Below are 24,096 nucleotides of genomic sequence, written 5' to 3'. Positions count from 1 at the left end.
TAGATTGAAGGTTTATGCGCTGTACATATTGAAACAGTATTTATTGTGTAGACTGACTTACTGTGTACATTTTTGCCTTAATTCGGCTATTTTCAATTGATGTATAAAACGCCGATATTATTTCACCACAGTTGCACATCGTGTGGTCTTCATAAGCCTGAATTTTACAATTATGAAACGCAGTCAAACATTCCCACATAAATCCTGTTTCTCTGAAATCACTTCCATTTTTTCTTTACACAAACCCATGCTAACTGATTAAAGCAAACAAAATTACATACTCTAACCTTAATGTTATCGTATACAAATTTATAAACTATTTATGAGCTAATCTAAACCTGAATTGTCTGTAATTCCGGAAAGTTAACAATTTATGCAATAATATTACCAAATAAATGAAGATTCACGAATTAATTATCTTTAAATAACATTCATGCAGTTGCATCCCCGTATGTCAATTTTTGATCTCAAAATTTGGATCTTCCTAGCCGATTTCGATTAAATTTTAAATAACTGTCTTCAGCGTGACAATTAAAATTACTTTCGAACACTTTCAAATTAAAAACAGGAGTTAGAACCACTTTAAAACTATTAAAACGGGAGCAACGATAACACCGTGTGCCCGTTCATTGCCTACACAACACGCCTGATGTAAATCAGAGGCGCTGTGTGTGTGTGTGTGTGTGTGTGTGTGGAAAATCATCTGCATCACTCCCCAACATTTTATCTCTTTGTTTAACGAATCAGAATAGAAAATTGTCATTCCAAATAAAATAATAATAATAATAAGTAATTACTCTCCCACCACAGAAGCGAGAGCTGTCGCTGGCAGATTGCCAAGAGGAGTCAATTCATATTGAAGGGGAGAAAGGAATAAGCCGATGTACGAATTCGTCACTAACACGCAAAATCACGTGATTTATACGTAAATTTTTCAAATGTTGTACAAGCAAAATATTTATCACTTTAAAAACTAAATTTTCTTAAAAGAAAAGCTAATTTTCGGACATATAATAATAATAAATACTCATTCCACGAAATGAATTGTTTACCCTATTATCGGAATGGATTTACTTTCTTCTTCCATGCGTAGAAGTGTCGAGAGGATCTCGCATCCGCCGTCGGACAGTAAGTGTGCAGTAGATATGAAGAGATAGATATATGGATAAGATTAAAATGAAAGAAGCCCATTTCACCACATCACCTGTGTGGCTGTCATAAAAGTTGGATTCTTTCGGAAATGGCCTGAAAATGTTTACGATTTTTAAAAATGTAAAGGTAGTTTGATGCAGTGTCCATTGTTCACATATATTTGCTGGGTTCAAATTCTACATAAAATAACGGTAGAAGAAACTTCAGGCAGCTGAATTAATACTTAAAAATGAAAATGAAAAAAGGATATATTTGCAGCCTCCCTTGGTTATATTTACTATGGTCTATAATACAACAAAACATAGAATTAGTAAACTAATGTTTAATATTAAAACCAAAAATGTGGTGCATTATTAAAAGTACTCCTAATGAGAAACTCTTAAGATAGCAAAGGTGCTTTATAAAATGACTTCAAGTGAAAATTTTTCAATATATAACAAATAATCAAAGAACTACGGGTCATCCATAGAGGTTGGGTAAGAGTGTGGTTAGTAAGGGTGTGCGGAACAGATTTTTTCCGTGCAGGGTATGATGTGAGTGGAATGGATTGCCAGAATTGGTTGTGAGTTTCCTGGCGGTGAATGGTTCAAAAAGAGGTGTAATAGGATTTATGTGAATGATGGTTGAGTTGCGTCTCCCACGATGAGTTTCCGGACTCTGTGAAGATGCCGTAAATAATAATAATAATAATAATAATAATAATAATAATAATAATAATAATAATAATATAAATTAAAGACAAGCCGTTTTAAGTCCACAAACGTGATTAATTATCAAATGCTAGACCAAAGAAACATTATTCGTTTTAGTTAATGGAAGATGCGAGGCCATGCATAATTGTAACAAGACTTGGTAGATTTCGTTAAGAATTATTTTAGTTTTAAGTATAATGTGGAAACATGTAACTTATTTATTAATAAAATAAAAGAGTGACACATTTGGAAGAATATTTTTCAATGATTGAAAACTTCATTGAACAGTTTATACAGTTTAAAATACTTATGGACTTAGTTTCACAACTGTTTTCTATCAAAGATGCTGTCATGTATCATCCAATGTTTGAATTACTAACTTTTTATTAATAGAATCTAAGTTATCCAGAAATGTTACGAGAACAATCCCCTTACAGAGCTACTTGTATCTTGGAGAGCGCTGCGTGAATGGGGATCCTTGTTCTTCAGCCTACTCTGGGCGAGTTTTTCAGTGTACAGAAAGATGCTACAGGACGTCCAGTCTCTATAGACTGGATGCTTTGGGAAAGAACCATCCGCTTTTCAATATATATGCCCCTAATAATAGCCACCTGCGATTCAAGTTCTTCACGTCCCTAGAAACCTATCTTTACGGGATCCAATATATTATCCCGGGGGGAGGGAAATGGAACTGCATCGCAGTCACACGATATGAAAAGGTAAGCGGTAACAATTCTGTTACCGGTGACTCTAGAAAACTGCAACTGTCTGCGATAATGTCGACCTCATTGACATATGGAGGGAGCACAATCCAGGTACAGATGGTACCATATGGTAGCGAGGGGTGGAGTCTCAAAGAGACTCGATCGCATTTACATTTCAAAAAACTTAGAGCCACAAGTTGTTACAATGAGGCATATAGCGGCTGGCAGGTCATTAACAGGCCATAAAATGGTTCTGTTAAATATCGAACTACCTGAGGTCGTTGATACATCCAAAGGACCTTGGAAACTGCCTCCAGGCTTCCCAAAAATATATAACGAGGACTTGCAACTGCTACGTGACAAATAGAAGAACACCGAGTATGATTGGGACATGTGGACCATTTCAAAAACAAGGTAAACAGCTCTTTCAAAACACCACGAGAGAAAGGGATTATGCACAAATAAAGAAAATGAGAGATCTGTACCGAGAACTAGCCTGGTACCGTACAAACCAGTGAAACGGCATTCCCAGTGATTCCCTAATTAAAGCCGTGGATATCGAGCCAAAGGCACATCAACGGAAAAAATCCCCGACCTCGATTTCCGCACTAGGCTCTTTCTCCATTATGGGGAAACTCCCTCGGTCGCGTTTCTAAAATAGGCAGCGCATGGCAGCATATGAGGAGAAAACATTTCGGCAAATCCACGTTAACGATAAAACCGTCAAGACCACGGGAGACGTCCTGAAGCAATTTTTTCCTCATTATTCGAGAGCCTATTCCGATGAATTCGGGGAGACAGGCGATTTCAAAGAGTGGAATATAAACAAACATGCCTGAACATCTACGCATTTCAAGGTAGACAGATTACATAGAAAGAGGTTACTCGGGCTTATAACAACTAAAGCTCAGGAAAAACCCCGGCCAAGATGGACTAGGTGTTGATGAGGTTTATCGATCAGTCTGGGATTTCATTCTGCCCATTATGGTCTTGATCTTCAATACCTTTTATCCACTATATCTTCAATACCTTCAATACCTTTTATCTTACGTGGGGTCTGACGCGTGCTTGACGATTTTGTTAGTGGGTACACAATTTTCATCCCTAAAACGCGGAGAGACCTGAATAGCATGGGTAGCTGGAGGATCATTTCCTTGACCAACACGGATTACAAACTATCCGCAAAAGTGATTTGTAACCGTTTGAAGTTGGGCATTGAGAATGTGCTTATCAGCACTCAAATATACGGAGTTCCGGGCAGGTCTATGGAACTCAACTCATTTCTGATAAGAGATCTTATTCGCCTCGCGACAAACAAGGAACTCCCACTTGAACTTGTGTCAGTCGATTTGGATAAAGCGTTTGATAGTGCAAAGCACAACTTCCTGCACTATATACTAAAGGTGTGACTTCTTGCGTTAGGGAAACAGTCAGATGTATCTATAATAGAGCAACAACATCTTTCGCCATTTTTCGGAAAATTCGGCCCTGTCAATCTTACGTAGGGTCTGACACCTTTAACTGATCCGCTAACGATATTTGGAATTCCCTTCCTTGCAACCCCGGTGTTACCAACACAAAAACTAATCGATTCAGGTCGCGATAAGCTCACTCCCTTTAAACCAAATTATTTATCTTTCAATGGTAGAGCAACAGTCATAAAAACAATTATAATACAAATGCAGCTACAAACAATCTACGTAATAATCATCACAGACACACGATACAGAACTATCTATCGTCCATCGACTTCCTCTGGAACCACAGGAAACCCGAAGCACACAGGGATTATCTCCATCTCCCTCCCACGCAAGGAGGGTTTGCTCTGCCGATCTTCAAATATTCCTATTTCATTAACACTTTTCGAACCATACGGAAAACATTGGCATCAAATTACGCATCTGGCAATCTACTTAAATACTTCACTGGATATTTCCTACCTTGTTTCGGAACCACTCTCCACGCTGGACAATGTGCCAGAGTGATACAATACAATATGCAAAATTCTAAAAAGATTTGAAACAGTTTATGTGCTTCAGATCAGCCCAAAGCAGCTGTACTGGAAATATTTTGAAGAGTACAGCTGCTTTGGGAGTACAGTTTTTTTGGGAGGAGAATCACTTACGGTAGAGCTATAGTGAAACTAGTTAAATCAAAATATCTTTCCAGACATTGAGATCCATTTTTCGATGTATACCATGCAAACGAAACTGTGGGCACCTCTTTTACTAGTGCAAAGCATTTGGTGAAGGTTGACTGAGGTGCTTAGGATCTCGGTACTGACTTTAGCTGAAGTGATACTATTCCAGTTCTTCCCCCCCACACACACCTTCTTCTTCTCTTCCGTCTAAGAGGAGTTGAGTCTTATCTTGAGCAGAATGTTCCAGTTTTCTCTATTCCTTGCTGTTCGAAAAAGTTCCTTATATGTTCTGCATCCCGAGATGTTCTTTATTAAAATCAGCCAGTTAATTCTTGGTCTTCCAGGTCTTCTTTTTTCAGTTGGAAAAGTATTGATTAGGACGTTAGGAAGTCTGTCTGCATCCATGAGTACAATGTGTCCAAACCATCTCAGTTGTTGTTTTCTAATTTTTTCTGTTATTTTCATTTTATACAATAGTTCTTTTCTGACTGTGATATTTGTTTTTTTTCTATCCAACTTGTTCTATTTATTTTTCTTAAGAATTTCATTTGAAATGCCAGCAGTTTTTTCTCCTCTCTTTTTTTAACTGTCCACGCTTCTGCTCCATAGATGACTGTCGGTGATTTTCCCATGGTGGTCCATCCTATCGCTATTCTGTGTTTGATTGTTTTGAGTTCATCTATTGTTTCTGTTAGTTTTGATCCAAGGTATATGAAGTTTTCTACTTGTTCTATTTGTTCTCCGTTTAGGGAGGATGAGATGATAGTTCTGTTCCTCCCTATTTTCATCACTTTTGTCTTTTGCATATTTATTGTCATGTCATATATTTTACAGGTTTCGTTTAGCTTGTTGATCAGCTTTTGTAGTTCATTTGGGGTTCTTGCAAGAAGGAGGAGATCATCTGCATATTTGATATTATTTATGTTTAAACCGTTGACATTGATTCCAGGCTCATTGTCTATTGCCTTCTTTACAACTTCTTCTAGATATATGTTGAATAGGCATGGGGATAATGGACATCCTTGCATTACTCCTTTTTTTGATCTCTATGGGTTCTGTTGTGAGGGTGTCCTTTTTAATTATTGCATTTGTCTTAGAGTAATATTTTATCAGAAACTGTATTATATTTGTCTATTGCTTTTTCTAGTAGAATTTTAATAAGGATTTCTCTGTTAATGCTATCAAAAGCTTGTTTAAAGTTCACGAAACAACAATATAGTTCTTTATAGTCTTCCCAGCTGAGCTCTGCTAGTTGGTGCAATGTGAAAATTTGGTCTATTGTTGAATAGTTTCCTCGGAAACCAGCTTGTTCTATGCCTATCATTTCTTCGTAGGTGTTTTTTAATTTATTTTGCATAATTCTTATGAATATTTTATACATGTGAGGGAGTAAATTGATTGGTCTGCAATTTCTGCAGTCTCTTTCGTCTCCTTTCTTGTCTGGGATCTCTCCTGTTTGTAGCATTTTATTGAATAGGGTTGTTAAATATTCTATTGATATGCTGCCTCCATATGACTACAGTTCAGTAGGGATAGTATCAATGCCTGGTGCTTTATTGTTTTTTATCTGTTTTATTGCATATCTAACTTCTTGTAAAATTTTTGGGTGATCATTATTTTCTTCTATTGTTGGCATTGTAATTTTGTTTCCTTGGTGGAAGATAGTCTTAAAATGATTTGACCAGATTTTTCTTATACATTGAATATTCCCGGTTTCAGTCATTTTGTTGTTTATCATTGTTACTGCTTTTGCTGAGAATTCCTTTGTAATTTCTCTTACAGTATCATGGAAGACGTTCAGGTTGTTTTGTTGGTATGCTTCTTGGCATTTCTTAGCTTTTTATTCTAACCATTTTTCTTTGGCTTTTTTGCATAGGTTATCAACTTTATTTTTTGTGCTCTGTATTTTTCTCTATTCTCTTCATTGTTTTGTTGGTTTACCATTATCTTGGCCTCTCTTTTCTCTTCTATGGTAGCTATGATTTCTTTGGTTATCCACTGTTTGTTTATTTTGGGTTTGGAACCTAGAGTGCCTTTTGCAATTGATAACACTGTTTCTTTTCCTTCCTCCCAGTATTTTCCGCTGTTCTGGAAGATGGAGGATTTTACAGCGGTGACAAAAAAAAAAAAGAAAACCTAATTTTTCTGATCAATGTCACAAAACATCATATGGAATATACACAAAAAAACATCTCCTCACTGAGAAAGACCGAATCTATCATCAAATTAGCTGTTTATCCGCCAATCGCCATCGGTTCCTGGAGCAGAAAAGATACCTCCAGGGCGAGAAACGGTTCCTAAGGATATGGTGCAGGCCACTGACCATATGCCAGATCACACAAGGAGGGAATTCAAGTGTGTGTGTGTACATCTCTAACACCACTGTCCTTATAGCCTGCTAAATTCAAATTTTATTTGTTAGCCTAGTTTAGGTTCTTTTTTTTATGCCAATGTAAGGGTTAGTCTGAATCACCCCGGACTCCGAGGGTCGACATCCAGGAGATCCCAGGCCCTTTTCAGGCCAGGTCCTCCCTTTTTGTTGACAGGGTTTATATTATTCCTTTTTGTTTTCTGTCCGTTTTTATGTTCTACAGATTTTTATACTTTGTGGAATGGTTTTATAGTACTTTTAATAGTCTTATATATTTACTACAGTTAAGTCATTCTTCTTCTTTGGCACTGCAGCCCCATGTAGGGCCTTGGCCTCCTATTTTTTGGATTCATAACTTACTACGAAGTGGGGTCCTTAACTCCACGCTTAACCATGTGTAATTATCTGTAAAGCGTTGTGTTCTTAAGATCGGGTTGCCTGCTCTGCGGGAAGAAAAACCCCAGACAAACTGGGGAGAAAAACCTGCAGTCCATGCCCTAGACCGGCTAAATTGGCTGTCTGAGAAAGATCCTTCAGCTCCTCACGTAGGCGACAGGAATCGAACGCAGGACACTCCTTTGCATATGGTTGCGGAGAGCGTAACCACTCGGCTAACCGCGCGGACTTACTTTTACCACAAGATAATTAATATACAGACTGGTGTATTAAATATTATGATTAAATCGTAAGTAAATATAACAATAAAATTAATTACCAATAATAAAAAGTGTTAACAAAAATCTTTTAACTATATTACTATATAAAATATTTAGATAATGTTTTAGTATTCTGGAATATTTTTGTGTTTATTTCTTAATGTACAATGACATATCTTTTGTATTTTTTAAAATAACTATTTCACATCTATAAATGAAAAATAAAAAACAGAAAAAATGTTTTATTTTCTTCTTTTTCATATCTGAATGATATCCACACTCATGAATCAAAACATTATGATCGCCCATCCTGATTCCCACCAACCTGATTGCAGGTTTGCCTCAGACAGGCCGAATGGTATCCTGGTATAGGAATTGTACTTATAGGCATGATTCAGTCCTCTCATTTCTACTGTAAACATCTTGAATTCTAATTCTAAGGTACGGGTTGTTTTGGATCAGGGATCGGAATGCTGAGGCCAAGAGAACGCCTTTTCCACAAGGCTCACATTGTTCGAACATTTGTGAGATCAAGTGGAACAAAACGTCCGTCGACAAAGCCGAGTGCCTCGCTCGCTCGCTGACCTCCAGGAAGTGTTCTGTCTAGTTGGTATACAAGAGCTTATTTCAGCCAAAGGAGCTCCAACATTTGATAGTAGATAGGTGTTTGATAATACTTTAGCTCATGGTTGTGTTAGTAATATATGCTATAGAATTTTTAAGAATCTCTTAACGCTAGTAATATGATTAGAACAGGACCAATAAACTAATTACAATAAAATGTATTAAATATGTTTATCTATTTCGAGACAAGCTCGAAGGCCTCTAAGATCGGCCAGGTAATTTGGCCTCTTCGATACTTGATTACTGTTTATGATGCGGAGGTTTGCCTACTTATTTTGTCTGCTATGTCAGTAAAAACACTGCCGCCTCCTTTTACAACTTGATATCAATGATTGATAAATTGCCGCTGAAACTCTCACTTGGAAATAAATTGATTCACTCGTTAAACCGGGTTAGAGTTTGACAAATGAATCAAATCATTTTCACAGCACTGAATGAAGAAATAGATTTTAGACTTGACCTCCAACATGAATTAAATGCCGTATGTTCATTAATGGATATGTAGATGTTAGTGGTGTTAGACATCAGGCCAAGTTTATGCGATCGAAATTGAAATCTCTTAGGGATTATAGCTTGAGGGAAAGGGTAAACGGTGTTAAATGTTCTTCGAATTCTAGAACTATTCGATTGTCGTGTGCCGAAATACTTTCCAAGTATTTCGGCACACAACAAACATAAATAAATGAATAAATAAATAATAACTGTAATGACTATTGTTCGACAAACAGCCAATTACTTCTAGAACACCCATAAATTAATATATATATCTTGTATATTAGACAACTTTCGGAATTGGAAATCTCACGTGAGATGCGGTGATTAATAAATACCCTTGGAGGGTAATGCATTGCAATGCTTAGCCAATGAAGTTCTAACTGAGGCTCGGCTATTGCTGTTACCCTCCTCCCATGATCAGAGCTTTAATAGCCCAATAACACCTTATCCTTACACTGTCCGCTACAGATAACGGGGAAGATGAAAAGCATTCTTGCTTCGCCCCTTTAATCCAGTCCTTATAAGGAAAATATATATAATAATAATGAGAATAGTGTCATTAAAATTAATTACTTAGGGCGCTTAGAAATTTGATGAACAAAGTTAGGTCAACCTTGGAATGTTTGTCATGAGATTTGAAAAAGGCTCTTAGTGTTGTATATTTATGAGTGGATTGTTTTGTCTTCCTTCTTCCTTTTGGAATTTTTGGGAACCAAAGCAGTATTATTATTAGGAAAATGATCAAATATCGTAACTAACCACCATATTTTTATTTATTTTTATTATATAGTATATTACTATTAATGTATGTTTGTGACCTTTCTGTTTTCTCACGCGAATATGTGATCTCTTCCAATTCGATCATCGTATTATCCTATTAGTGTTTCCAGTAATGTGAACTAACTGCTTCCCTTGGTGGTTCTCGCAAAATAGGCCAACCTATTAGAAAACTACACTGGAAGCATAGCAGGTTAGTTTCGTTAACTTTATTTTCTTCAATGATAATTTAAAATAATCAAAATCAATTCACGAAAAAATATATAATGGTTCAGTTCTTGTTTCGGAGTTTCCACTTCAAGTATCGAATAACGTTTCGGTTTGAATTTCTGTGGAAGCAGCTACACGCTGCAGAAAGAAACAATTGTGTTAAATTTCACAGATGCTTAATGCTAATAAGGCTGTGGGGGGGGGGGGGGTTAGCCGGGAGAGTGAAAGTACAAACTATTCTTTCCTAGAGAGAGAATGTGCTTTGATTCAATATTCTAGGTACTTTCATTCTGTATATTTATGCTGGATATATATTTCAAAACTTGGAACTTGAATCATCTTTTCACGAGAAGTATCAAAAATGCTTTAGTTCAGTTTAGGCAACTATTTTCAAGGATGCGTGAAGTTTCGAATTCCAGCATCGTTTTCAATCTGATTAAAATTGTGAATATTTTATTCTCTACTACGGAAAAATATTGACGACTGCGTTTTAGTTCTGCTAAGATGATTCATCAATGAAATAGAAGAACCACCGATCATTTAACTCTGTTAAAATGATTAGTGTCTCCTATTTCTTTTATTATTTTTGACACTTTTTTTGACAATGTTTAATTTTATATTTAAAATGATTTCTTATTTTTCTTTATTTCATTAAAATTTTAAACTTGCTTGACATTTTTTACTACACAGGGCCTGATCTCACTCAGGGAAGGTAATGGATGGCAATGCTGTAGCCAATGAAGTTCTAACTTAGTGACTCGGCTATTGCTGTTTCCCCTCTTGCCATGATCAGAGCCTTAATAGCTCAATAACACCCTGTCCTCTACAGATAACGGGGAAGATGAAAAGCATTCTTACTTCGCCCCTTTAAGCCTGTCCTTATAAAAGGGCTATATTATTAATACGTTTTCGATCAGTCCTTTTTAGGACTTCCAGGGTAACCAATGGCAATGCTGTAGCCTATGAAGTTTTTAACTGAGGCTCGGCTACATTTACCCAGCCATGACTAGAGCGTTTAGCTCAATAAAAGCCCATCCACACAGATTTTCTTCATTCAGATGACGGGATAAAGAGTCAAGGACTCAGTCCATCTCCCAGTTCTTTTAAGAACTTATGAATATTATTAATAATAGGAACAGCACATAAATAAATAATAATGGTCAGAGAGAGGGGACCATGAGATGCGGTGATTAATACCGTTGGAGGGTAATGGATAGCAATGCTGTAGCCAATGAAGTTCTAACTGAGGCTTCGGCTAATTGCTGTTTCCCTCCTGCCATGATCAGAGCTTTAATAGCTCAATAACGCCTTATCCCTACACTGTCCTCTACAGATAACGGGGATTAGCCAGTCCTTTTAAGGACTCTTAAGGATATTATTAATAATATAAATGATATTATTTTATTCTGATTTCTGTCTTGTCGCCTATAATGAATGAACTTGAATCACTGTGTATGGAATGTCAAATAAAGTTGAAGTACCAGATGGTTGAAGACAGGCAATGGCATCGATTTTAAATCAAACAGGTGGACAAGCTCATAACTTTCCAGGCAATACGTAACCTCACTTCAGTGTTAAATGAACGATGGACTTAAGACGTCTTAGCCCAGTAATGTCTCTCTCCTACAGAACCATGCCAGTGACTTACATTAGGTGAAGAGAATGTAATGTTATCAATGTTGCGATACACTTCTGCGTTTATGATTGCCACTGCGATATCGTTTTCCACCATGGATGGTTGGTTGAGTAGTAGTGACTTTCCAGGTCCTATGTTAAGTCACCATCTTAATTAATACAGTGAGAGAAAAGGCCTGAGAAAGTTTCATGTTTGTTTCTAGAGTAGATTCCACGATTATATAATCCTTATCCTACCTATTATAACAGCACCAATGCACTATGGGTTTAGGTACCTCTTGTACGTGAAAATTTTATGTCCGCTGTTTTTTTTTTTTCTGTATAAAATACTTTGAATAGCATTTTCCGTACTTACTTCAATATAGTCCTACCTGCAGCGTTCGAAGGACTACTGTCAAATCAAGGCCTTCTTGTTTACTTGTTTTAAAAGAAATTTGAAATCGTCGCTATGTTTGTACTTTTGTTATTCTATATATAGATGATCAAATAAAACGTTTAATTTTTTTACAAAAGATACTCTTGATACGAATATAAAGCAGAAGAATGTCCATTTATTATCTTTCCTGAAGATTAGGCAAGCTTTTGAAAAATTTGAAATAACATTTACTTAATTTACTTATCAAAATGCCATTCCCTCTCTCTCTCTCTCTCTCTCTCTCTCTCTCGAATGAAATTGTATTAAAAAAGAAGGAAAAATAAATTACATATTTAATTATGGTTCTTCAGATTAGACCTCCCACATTTTTGTACATAAATGCTATTTTTTTTTTCTTTTTAAGCATTCGTTCATTTTTTTATCCACTCCATTTCACTATTATGGAGACTGCTCTTGATCCCAAGGAAATTGCCTTGATAGTTACCGTATTTCCCCGAAAATAATACCTGGTCTTATATTAATTTTTGCTCCAAAAGACGCATTAGGGCTTATTTTCAGGGAATGTCTTATTTTTTCATGTACAACAATCTATATCTATTCAAATATAGTTATGTAATCTTCTTCTAGAACATCGTATAACTCTCGATCTCGAAACCCCGAATTCTGGCCTGAATTTCTTCCGACTCCATTTCCTGTAGAACCATTGGTCCCAATCTCTCATGTCCAGCAATAGAGCTCTCCTTAAATGATCACTTCTTGTCCATGTAGCCTGCTCGTAGTGCATTGGCACTATGAGCAGGCTACATGTCTGTGATTTTATCCAATGAATTCTTCGCCCAAGTCACGACCTCTTGCAGGCTAGGCTTTACAAAGTTTCCACGCTGATTTCTCTCCATTCTATTTTCAATGTAGTCATTGATTTCCATGCGCAAATGATCCTTGAATGGCTTGTCTGTTGTAATATGAAGAGTCTGGAGATAGGCAGTGATTCCTGCGGGAATAGTTATTTGATCTATTCTTCTCTTTGCAAGGAAGATCTTCATGTCTTTAGCGCGGTGAGTGCTGGCTGAATACCCAGACTAGCAGACCGCTTTGGCCACCTCCCAAAACAAGTGGCAACATTAAATCGACTCACTTCCTTATAACTGCGTGTGTGCACCAGGCGTATTCTGCTTTCAAGACATAAATGCCTGTAATACGTTCGATCTTATCTTTCTTGCCCTTAGTGATGACTAGAGGTGGGGGCTTTCATTCCATCCAGACAAATTGCCAAAATAAAGGTAACACGTGCACTTTCGTAACCAGCGGATGGAATGTAGATTCACGAGGCACCCCTCTGATCAATTGTCGTTTGAGATCCTTGGCCCATAAACACTGCTGTTTCATCCATAGCAATCATGTTGGAGAGTTGGTATTTAGAAAAGTCGATGCCATCAACAAAGGACTTGAATGCAAGTGCACGTTTAATAACTTTAGTATCTTCCAGCTTGAACAGTGTTGTCGATCTTCTTAGAGACAGTTCATATCACAGAAGGAAGCCATCCAGCCAGTGTTGTGATGCTTTGAATTCTTCTGGGGATATTTGTAATTGTAGTGCCATTGCAAGGGCAAATGCTTGAATATCAGCCCTGCGCACAACCAAAGCGTTTGCTCTCCCGTCAGCAATCCGTTCACAGATGACGTCTTCCAGCTCAGGAAATAATGGTTGCCGACCTGACCCACACTTGCGCTTCTTAACATTTCCCTCGTCCACCTGTTGACCGAGGTTATCGTACTCTGGTTCCCATTTTCAGACCATTCGGAGATCCAACTTCTCTTTGCATGAAGCCGTAAGATTCTTGCCCCGGCAGTCCTCCAACATTCCTTTCTTGTACTCGACGGAATTGGTCTTTCTTTTGGCACTCATCTTGTCTGGGGTCAAAATATTATTCCCTCTAAATATACCATTAAATCAAGTGTTAATTGAAGAATTATGAGACAGGAGTGGCAACAAATATGATGACAGTTAAGAATGCTGGTTCACACAAAAGCGACAAAAAATTTCACGCACCAAAATTCAGAAAACCTATCTTTATTTAACACGAGTGCATTAAGTACGTCCGTTACAACACACGACTTATTGAATTATGAAGATTCATGTTAGACACAACCACGTCCGTTCGTTATCAAGTGTGCACGTTATTCGTGCGTTGTGTCTGTACTCCGATTGGTCATTCGGCAATGACTCTCGAGTTCATCTGTTTACGTAGGAGTTTACCTCTCGTCCAAAGGCGCCCACTTGGGTATTTACAAATACTTAATTATAATTTATATTATCATTTATTTTAAGTATTAATGTCAATAATACTATTTATTTATATTTAATAATATATTAATATTATTATTTTATAATTCAATACGTCCGTCGTGTGTTTTATAATTCAATACGTCCGTCTGTCTGACGGACGCCGTCAGCCAGACGGACGAAAGTGATGAAAGTAAGAGAAAGGAACGAATTTTGTTTTTTAGTCACTTATCTAAAAGTAACTCTCATCATGCATTCACAATAAGCCTCTTTCCATACACTAATCATGTACGAATTTAGATCTGCGTTCAATAATATAATATTAAACGCAATTCTATGAAAATGCTTTTCACTTAAATTTTATATTAAGAAAATTAATATAAAATCCGGTATCGAAATGTTTTTTTCCAACGTAATATTTATAATACTTTGAAAAACAGCATATTGGAGTTTAATGCAATTCGAAAATAAAGGAATAAAAATGTATGGATGATTTATTAATTCGCTTGCATATTTAAATATAATAAAAACTATGTGCATGTGCATGGAATGTAAATATTTTATACAGTTAGTAATTTTAAACTTGCTAAGAGAATTAACCACCGACTAACTTTATACAAACATCGAATATTTCATTGACTAAGTGTAAAAAAATGTTGGATACTAAACATTTATTCACCACCAGGGGACTTTGGTATTTTGAATACTTGAATTTAGTAAGAAGAGACACAATACTTAATATCAAATCATTTTTATTAATTAGACTGTAGAATAATAGTGTCACAGAAGGCAATACAAAGTAATATTCATTTCATGTTTGCTAATTTTATTTTAAGCATTAAATTCTTTTCTTATCACTTCCCATAATTACTCGTTCATTGAATTCTATTCTTATTAAGAAGTGAAAGTGTTATTACAATAAACTCCAGGACTCAATTCCGAAAGGCAAGACCAATCGCAACCAGCGAAGCAACACAAATCGCCTCGTTTGCATCCATTGCTGCATAAATTTTTTGGTGCTACTAAGCACTGATACACTGGACACTCCTTGCATATTCCTGAAAGGAAATAGGAAATTAGTGGCAAAGTAATAAAATGCAAACCGCGTTTTCTAATATGAGTAAACTATTTTCAGCTTGGAAATTATTTCTGTCACCTTATGACAATGAATGCATACTCTGTGAGTCTGCTGCCGCGAGATTATTGAATGAATTAATTGGACTCGTTACAGCTACATTTCTTTTCGTACAGTAGGGGATATGTGACTCTTAGTCCCTGGTACTAATATGTCGTAGATATTCAGCATTTAGTTGGTTGGATTATCATAAAAAATTCACTCAGTGAAAAAGCAACCCTTCGTCAATACCTATGTCAGAAATTTGATGATAATGACTTTTTAAAATCATTAATTATGACGAATCAGGGGTATTACGTTAAAGTGTAAATGAAGAGCATGTGTTGCATTGTGCGAAATTGCGTGACTATGGCCATGACGTCATAGTGTATTATTTTTATATTCATTCTGTACTGGAGGACTCTGCCACCTCCACATAAGAGATCAACTAAAGCCTTCCAACCAACTAAAGTCTTCCTCGTGATGTGAGGTGGCAGAGTCCTCCACAACAGGAATGATAAAAATATACAGAAATAAAAGTACAGAATGCTACGTGGAAATGAAAACAATAAAGAAGGATTTCAAATACCACCGACGGTGGCAAAATATGAAACGAACTGATTAAGATTTAGCGAATGCTTCCTTAATAAAATGGCTAAATACTCCAAAGATCTCCTAAATGAATCGAATTAGTAACTGAAGATAATATATCGAACAAGGAATAAAAGAAGAATCAATGGGAAAAAAATAAGAACCAATACTGAAAGCTGCCTAGATGGAAGAAATGCAAATAATTCGTAAATCAAGAAGGGAAAAAAACAATACAAGTGGAGAAGTGATCTCACAATAAGATGCATAAAATATGGAGTTAAGAAATATTCGACATCAGTTAATAATCAAATGTTGAGAAAAGATACGCATAATAGAATAATTTACAATGGGAATAATACACAATACGTGGGAATAAGGATGACACACTCTGTGCTAATATTTCAGTAAATATTTGGGCAGGATATTACTGGAACAGTATTCGCTGAATGGTGAATAGACGGATCGTTACAGATATATCAAAATTGTATTAATTATTAATGAAGTTTGAAGAAAAAAATTCGGAAAGATCTACGAAGGATTTAATGCTGGAATATGTAATAAGAATAATAATGTTTTACATAAGCTATGAAGGAAACTATCTATGAATAGTGAATGATAAATTATTATACAGTTGATTATTGAACAATTGTACTTACCATAGCAATAAGTCCTTCCTGAGCATCCTGTGCAGCACTTTTGTCCATCCCCGCAATCTTTGTCTTTAATGCAACCACATGATGGCGGTAACTTAAGGGACGGATCACAATCTAGTTTTGGACATGCTGTATTAAGGAATATATTTTTTGATAATTAATATTATATTTCAGTACAATCTGCAGAAAACAGAGCATAACGCATTGAATAAAAACTATGAATTTTGATTATTTTTCTTATTCTTAATTTCAATTGAAAACGATAACTGGAGGCATATTAGTTCGATCATTGGTACTGAACTAACTAAAACACATTATCCTGAATTGAAATGCGCTTTAATTAGTCCATTTTTAGCATGATGTCGCTAAATTAATAACACAATTTCACTCTATTTGTTTCTGTTCGAAGATGTCATGACTTACTGTTCCTGAAATAATATAATCCTTGGTAATTGGCATGCAACCCCACCCCTCTCGATGTCATGGTCAAATACATTAATATTATATGACTGATGAAACTTATTGACCATGCAACTGCTTGGGACAAGTAAGTGAAGAGAAAATGTAATTTTTCTATACAGCAATCCCTCGATTAATGCGCTCTTTAAAACAGGCGCGTTAATCGAAAAGGCACTAGTCGAATATAATAACCTATGGGAAAAAGTATAATTCGTTCCTCAAATTTTTTTGGACCCTTAATTTTGTTTTTCTTTTTATAAAAGAATTAGGATATATCTCAGAGTCTCGTTAAAGGAAAACTTTTAACGAGGTTAACCCGAAAAGCTTACAGACAATAAAACATATTCAGAATATAAATTTATTATTATACTTCTTAACAAAGAATTGAGCTGATGTAGTTTGGAGGGCATTCTGTTTCTTCTTTTCATACAACTCACGGTATGGCCTTATTGCCTTTCATACTACTTCTGAAAATTTTACTGCTTCTCTCTTCATTAGGACCAACCTCTAAGCATTGCTGCTTAAAAACTTCGATTGTACGAAACATATTTTCGATTTGTTTCCAAGAAATCTTTTTGGGCTTGTCAATGATTAAATTTTCTTCATATTCTTCGGGATCTTCCCGCTGTGCATCTAAATTTAACAGGTCAGAATCATTCAATTTCTCAGAATGAGATTTAGTTAACTTAGATTCATAGTTGTTGAAAGTTTTCACTTAGTTATATTATTATTATTATTATTATTATTATTATTATTATTACGTGACACCTTCAGGGAGTCCAAGGACTCATCGAGGGAGGACACCTACTCTACAGCTCTGTCTGCACCACTCAATCCACCGACTACAGCTAACCTACCGCCTACCACTACTAGTATTTCCACAGACATTCACAAACATCCATGCTCGCAGCGGGATTCGAACCCGCAGCCTGTTGGCTGGAGAGCGGATACGCTAACCGCTCTCCAGCTAGGCCAGCAAAATAATTAATGCTAGCAGCATCCAAGGTTCCCAGGTTGATATCCTCCCAAGAACTAACTGGACTCAGGTTTGCTTAACTTCAGACGAGAACTGGTACTTTCAAACCGATCTGGCCGCTGACTAATTTAATAATGAATTATTATTATTATTATTATTATTATTATTATTATTATTATTATTATTATTATTATTATTATTATAAATTAAAGATACCAAGAAAGTATATACTTAGTATCTTTAATTTGTAACTTAGATTCATTTGAAAATCCTCTAAAATCATTTGCACAATGTGGAAGAATGTGCTTCCAAACGGCTCGCATATTTCTAGCAGTAATTTCATTCGATTTTGAGATTTTATATAACCAGGCTGAGATTTCACTGATTTGGTCAGATTTGGAAGCGAATGGCTTTTTTGGAAGCCATTCGCTTCCAAAACAACAGCCCCCCCCCCCTTCTCCACAATTTTCTTCAAAATCTCTGGATAATTTGCGGCCACCTCATCTGCACCTGCAACTTTGCCTGTGATTAGAACATTATGTAGGCTATTTCTCTTTTTGAAATACTCAAATCACTCATCACTAGCGTAGAATTTTTCTTCTTTTCGACCATTGATAACCCTTGGTTTCAAGGTTGCAAAAAGACTTAGTGCTTTTGATTTAATAAGGGGATCGGTTTTGGTTACAATCTTCGATCCATGTAGAAAGAAGTCTCTCTAATTCAAGCATTATAATACTGTGATTTCGAGTAGTCTACTGCAAGATGAACTTGAAGCAGCCTTATATTTCTCTTTGAATTGAGCAGCTCTGCTTAAAATTGCTCTTATAGTTGATTCACCCATTTTTATGTTCTGGTACTATCTTTGCTCTGGACTCGCCTTGTTCATTTTTCTTTATTATTTCAAGTTTTTCTTCCAATGAGATTACTTTTCGAATCATTTTCACGCTTTTACTTTTTTGCTCGCTAATTCTTTTATTCATGATGAAAGGTTGGGAAAATATTTTTTAAAAAAAGTAAGGAAAACAATTGCAAAGGAGGTACGAGATATAATAATAAAAATACTACGAAATTAGCAGATGACCTAAATTTTGGTGGTAAATTTTGAACATAGTGTACATGGAAATAGTGTAATATGACATTAAATTATAACTTTGTGAAATGTTTTAAATTGGTAACTAAATAATTTCATCCTTGTGAATGATTTTTTTAAAATAGTTATAAAAATGTTTAGATAGAAAATTTTTAAAAATCTGTAACATTTATATTTAAGATGTATAGAGGCGCACTGATCGAAGGCGCATTAATCGAGAGATTGCTGTGTTTGAAGAAGGCAAACTTTCTTCAAGATTGTTCAAACTGCTTTGGACAAAATAACTGCCCAATGAATAAAATAAATATAAATTTTTTCCAATAACATTATTCTCATCACATATACATAATATTTATAAATATACAATTCAGGTATTTATTACTATCACATTTTTTTGTTAACGACAGATATATTCAGTACAGAATGTGAAGTAATTAATGTTATATAAATATGCATAAATATTAATAATAACAATGTATTTTACATTTTCTCCCATATATCTATTTATGATGGTTTAGTATATATATATAACCCTTCATATATTAAAACCCTCCATCTTCCAGAAGAGCGGAAAATACTGGGAGGAAGGAAAAGAAACAGTGTTATCAATTGCTAAAAACACTCTAGATACCAAACTCGAAATAAACAAACAGTGGATAACCCAAGAAATCGTAGCTACAATTAGACGAGAAAAGATAGGCCAAGATACTTGGAAACCAGCAAAACAATGAAGAGAATAGAGAAAAACACAGAGCACTAAAAATAAAGTTGATAACCTCTGCAATAAAGCCAAAGAAAAATCTTAGAAGAAAAAGCTAAGAAATGCCAAGAAGCATATCAACAAAACATCCTAAAAGTCCTCCATGATAATATAAGAGAAATTACAAAGGAATTCTAAGCAAAAGCAGCAACAATGATAAACAACAAGATAACTGAAACGGAAATATTGAAGACATAAGAAAAATCTGGTCAAACCATTTTAAGACTATCTTTCACCAAGGAAACAAAACTACAATGCCAACAATAGAAGAAAATAACGACTACCCAAAAATTTTATAAGAAGTTAGATACGCCATAAAACTGATGAAAAACAATAAAGCACCAGGCATTGATACCATCCCTACTGAACTGTGGTCATATGGAGGTAGCACATCAATAGAATATTTAACAACCCTATTCAATAAAATACTAAACACAGGAAAGATCGCAGGTGACTGGAGAACTAGAAAGATCATCCCAGTATACAAGAAAGGAGACAAAAGAGACTGCAGAAATTACAGACCAATCAATTTACTCACCCACACCTACAAAATATTCGTAAGAATTATACAGAATAGATTAAAACACACCTATGGAGAAATGATAAGCATAGAGCAAGCTGGTTTCCGAGGAAACTATTCAACAATAGACCAAATTTTCACATTGCACCAACTTGCAGACCTCAGTTGGGAAGACCATAAATAACTATATTGTTGTTTTGTGGACTTAAACAAGCTTTCGATAGCATTAACAGAGAAATCCTTCTTAAAGTTCTACTAGAAAAAGCAATAGACAAATATATAATATAGTTTCTGATAAAATATTACACTAAGACAAATGCAATAATTAAAAAGAATACTCACCACATAACCCATAGAAATCCAAAAAGGAGTAATGCAAGGATTCCCATTATCCCCGACCAATTCAACATATATCAAGAAGATGTTGTGAAGAAGGCAATAGACAATGGGAATCTATGTCAATGGTCTGAACATAAATAATATCAAATATGCGGATGATCGCGTCCTTATTGCAAGAACCCCAATTAACTACAAAGGTAGATAATCAAGCTAAACAAAACCTGTAAAACATATGATATGACAATAAATATATAAAAGACAAAAGTGATGAAAATAGGGAGGAACAGAACTACCATCTCAGCACCCTAAATGGAGAACAAATAAAACAAGTAGACAACTTCATATATCTTGGATTTCATTATAGTGTGTGTGTGTGTGAGAGAGAGAGAGAGAGAGAGAGAGAGAGAGAGAGAGAGAGAGAGATTGTAGTCTCGTCATAATATATGTTTATGAGTCGCACTACGGCCAGATTGGAGGTAGTTATATATATATATATATATATATATATATATATATATATATATATAACAGAATAATGAACAATGGGAATAATACACGCAATACGTGGGAATAAAGATGACACACTCACACTCTGTGCTAATTATCTATGAAATATATATATATATATAGATAGATAGATAGATAGATAGATAGATAGATAGATAGATAGATAGATAGATAGATAGATAATTATAAATTATAATAATTACCCAAAATGATATTGTTTAAAATTCGCCAGCACACACACACACACACACACACACACACACACACACACACACACACACACACACACACACACACACACACACACACACACACACACACACACACACGCACGCACGCACGCACACACACATACACACACACACACGCACGCACACACACACACTCACACACTTGACAATTGTACACAGCTATGGAAAAGTTATTCGCTTTAGTAGTTTTATGAATACCATTCGTTCATTTGTGAATATCAGTAATGGCATAAATTTTGATGTGGCGTAATTGTTCTTATTATGACCCATCGACAGGTCACAGTGTTTTAAGTGTATTAATTTTATATTCTTTCTGTATTGGAGGACCATGTACCCTCCACATACGACATCAGCTGAAGTCTTCCAACCAAAAGAAATCGTGTATTGTTGCCTCGTGATCTGGAGGCAACAATAAAAAACAGGAAGCAGATAGGAAACCAGAAATGAAATTACAGAATATTGCCTGGGAATTAAAGCTATAAAGAGGGATTCCAAATACCACCAACGATGGCAAAATAAGAAACGAACTGATTAAGATTTAGTGAATGCATACTCACAAATTGGCTAAATAATCCAAAGATCTCCTAAACGGATTGGAATTAGTAACTGAAGAAGATAATATCGAACAAGGAATAAAAGAAGTATCAATGGAAAAAAATAAGAACCAATACTGAAAGCTGCCTGGCTGAAAGAAATGTAAATCTAGAAGGAAAAAAAATACAAGTGGAGAAGTGATCTGACAATAAGATGCATAAAATATGGAGTAAAGAAATATTCGACATGTACATCAGTTAATAATCAAATGTTGAGAAAAGATACGCATAATAGAATAATGAACAATGAGAACAATATACGCAATACTTGGGAATAAGGATGACACACTCTGTGCTAACATTTCAGTAAATATTTGGGCAGGATATTATTGGAACAGTATTTGCTGAATGGTGAATAGACAGATCGTTACAGATATATCAAAATCGTGTTAATTATTAATGAAGTTGGAAGAAAAAAATCCGCAAAGATCTACGAAGGAATAGGTATTAAGAATAAGATTGCTTTATATAAGGCTATAAAGCAATCTTTCTATTAATAGTGACTGGTAAATTATGTACAATTGATTATTGAAAAATTGTACTTACCAAAGCAATAAGTACTTCCAGAGCATCCCTTACAGCACGTTCCTCCTTTACCACAATGTTCGTCTTTAGTGCAACGATATAATGGCGGTTCATTAGTGAACCTACCACAGTCTAGTTCTGGACATGCTGTATTAAGGAATGCAATTTTTGAGAATTAATATTATACGAGTTCTTCAGAAAATCTGCAGAACACAAAGCATAATACAGACATTAAAAATTACAAATGTTGTTTATTTTTCTTATTATTCATATTAATCATTTTGATTGAAAGTGATAACGGGAGGCACATTAGTTCGGTCATTGGTACTGAACTAACTAAATTATATTATCGTGAAATGAAATGTACTTTAATTAGTTCATTTTAAGCAAGAATTCACTAATTTGACAACACAATTTCGAAATATTTGGTTCTGTTCGAAGGTGTCATAACTTACTGTTCTTAAAATAATATAACCCTTGGTGATTATAATGCAACCCCACATCTCTCGATGTAATTGTCAAAGACTAATATTATATGCCGGATGAAACTTGTTGACCATGCAACTGCTTGGCACAAGTAGATGAACAGAAAAAGTAATTTTTCTATATTTGAAGAAAGCGAACTTTCTTCAAGCTTGTTCATACTGCTTTGGACAATGTAACTACCAAATGAATAAAATACATATTAAAATAAAATAAATATTTTTCAATGACATAGTTTATAATTTTCATCACATATACATAATATTTATAAATATACAATTCACAGGTTTATTACTATCATATTCTCTTGTTAACAACATATGTATTCAGTACAGAATGTTGAGTAACTAGTGTTACATAAATATGCATAAATATTAATAATAACACTATATTTTACATTTTCTCCCGCATACCTATTCCTGATGGTTCATTTAATGTGCTAAGAGAGATTTTGTTTTCATTTTAATGATATTCAGTATCGAATAATTTTATATAAATATACATATTTGTTTGTAAATTTTACCATTGGTATTTATAATTACATAATACTATTGAATTATATTTAAAATACTATTACATTTTATCACAACAAAAATTCAGTGTCACAAATTGCTGAGCACTCTCGTTTCAGATTAACTGTTTACCAGTGACTTAAGCGATTTCAAAATGGTCGTGAGTCGCTTGAGGACAACAGGGCCTTCCAAAAACTGGACTGGGCGAAGTTATTATCCAAAAAAAGTACGTGATTTCATCAAAGAAAACCCGAAATCGTCCGTGAGATTGATCGGAAACATATATTTGGATACATCATGCCTAAATCCTTGTTTTAGTGTTTAAGAGGATTTGATTATAGTTTGCGTGTGTTTGTGATTTTCCTCTGATTTTCAGTCTCGTTATAATATCCATATATCACCTGTTTCAACTGTCTGTAAGTACTTAGGTATCTGCCGTTGAATGGCAGATTATACTTATATGTTATGTAGTGTATTGACTGTGGTCTTATTATCCAAAGTATTAACATGAATGTGTAGAAGTGTTTCACTTTAAATATTTTGTGTTCTGTCCTTTCTGCTCCTATACTCGTAAGTGTGGGCTGTTTATTCTCGGAATATCAATTTT

The 24,096-nt window shown here is 35.1% G+C and overlaps 1 long non-coding RNA gene across 1 annotated transcript; it reads right to left on the bottom strand.

The window, feature by feature from the left end:
* Positions 1 to 14,851: 14,851 nt before the first annotated feature.
* Positions 14,852 to 22,642, bottom strand: LOC150092231 (uncharacterized). Its single transcript, XR_016550601.1, has 3 exons — positions 22,516 to 22,642; positions 16,478 to 16,603; positions 14,852 to 15,174 (listed from the first exon to the last, which is right to left on the bottom strand). It is a non-coding gene; the product is annotated as an uncharacterized LOC150092231 (long non-coding RNA).
* Positions 22,643 to 24,096: the final 1,454 nt, after the last annotated feature.

The sequence above is a fragment of the Typopeltis vanoorti genome, unplaced genomic scaffold (genome assembly GCF_054136105.1).
Source record: "Typopeltis vanoorti isolate ZY-2024b unplaced genomic scaffold, IOZ_Tvanoo_1.0 HiC_scaffold_1165, whole genome shotgun sequence".
NCBI classification, from domain to species: domain Eukaryota; kingdom Metazoa; phylum Arthropoda; class Arachnida; order Uropygi; family Thelyphonidae; genus Typopeltis; species Typopeltis vanoorti.
This window is presented reverse-complemented; position numbering and strand designations above follow the sequence as displayed.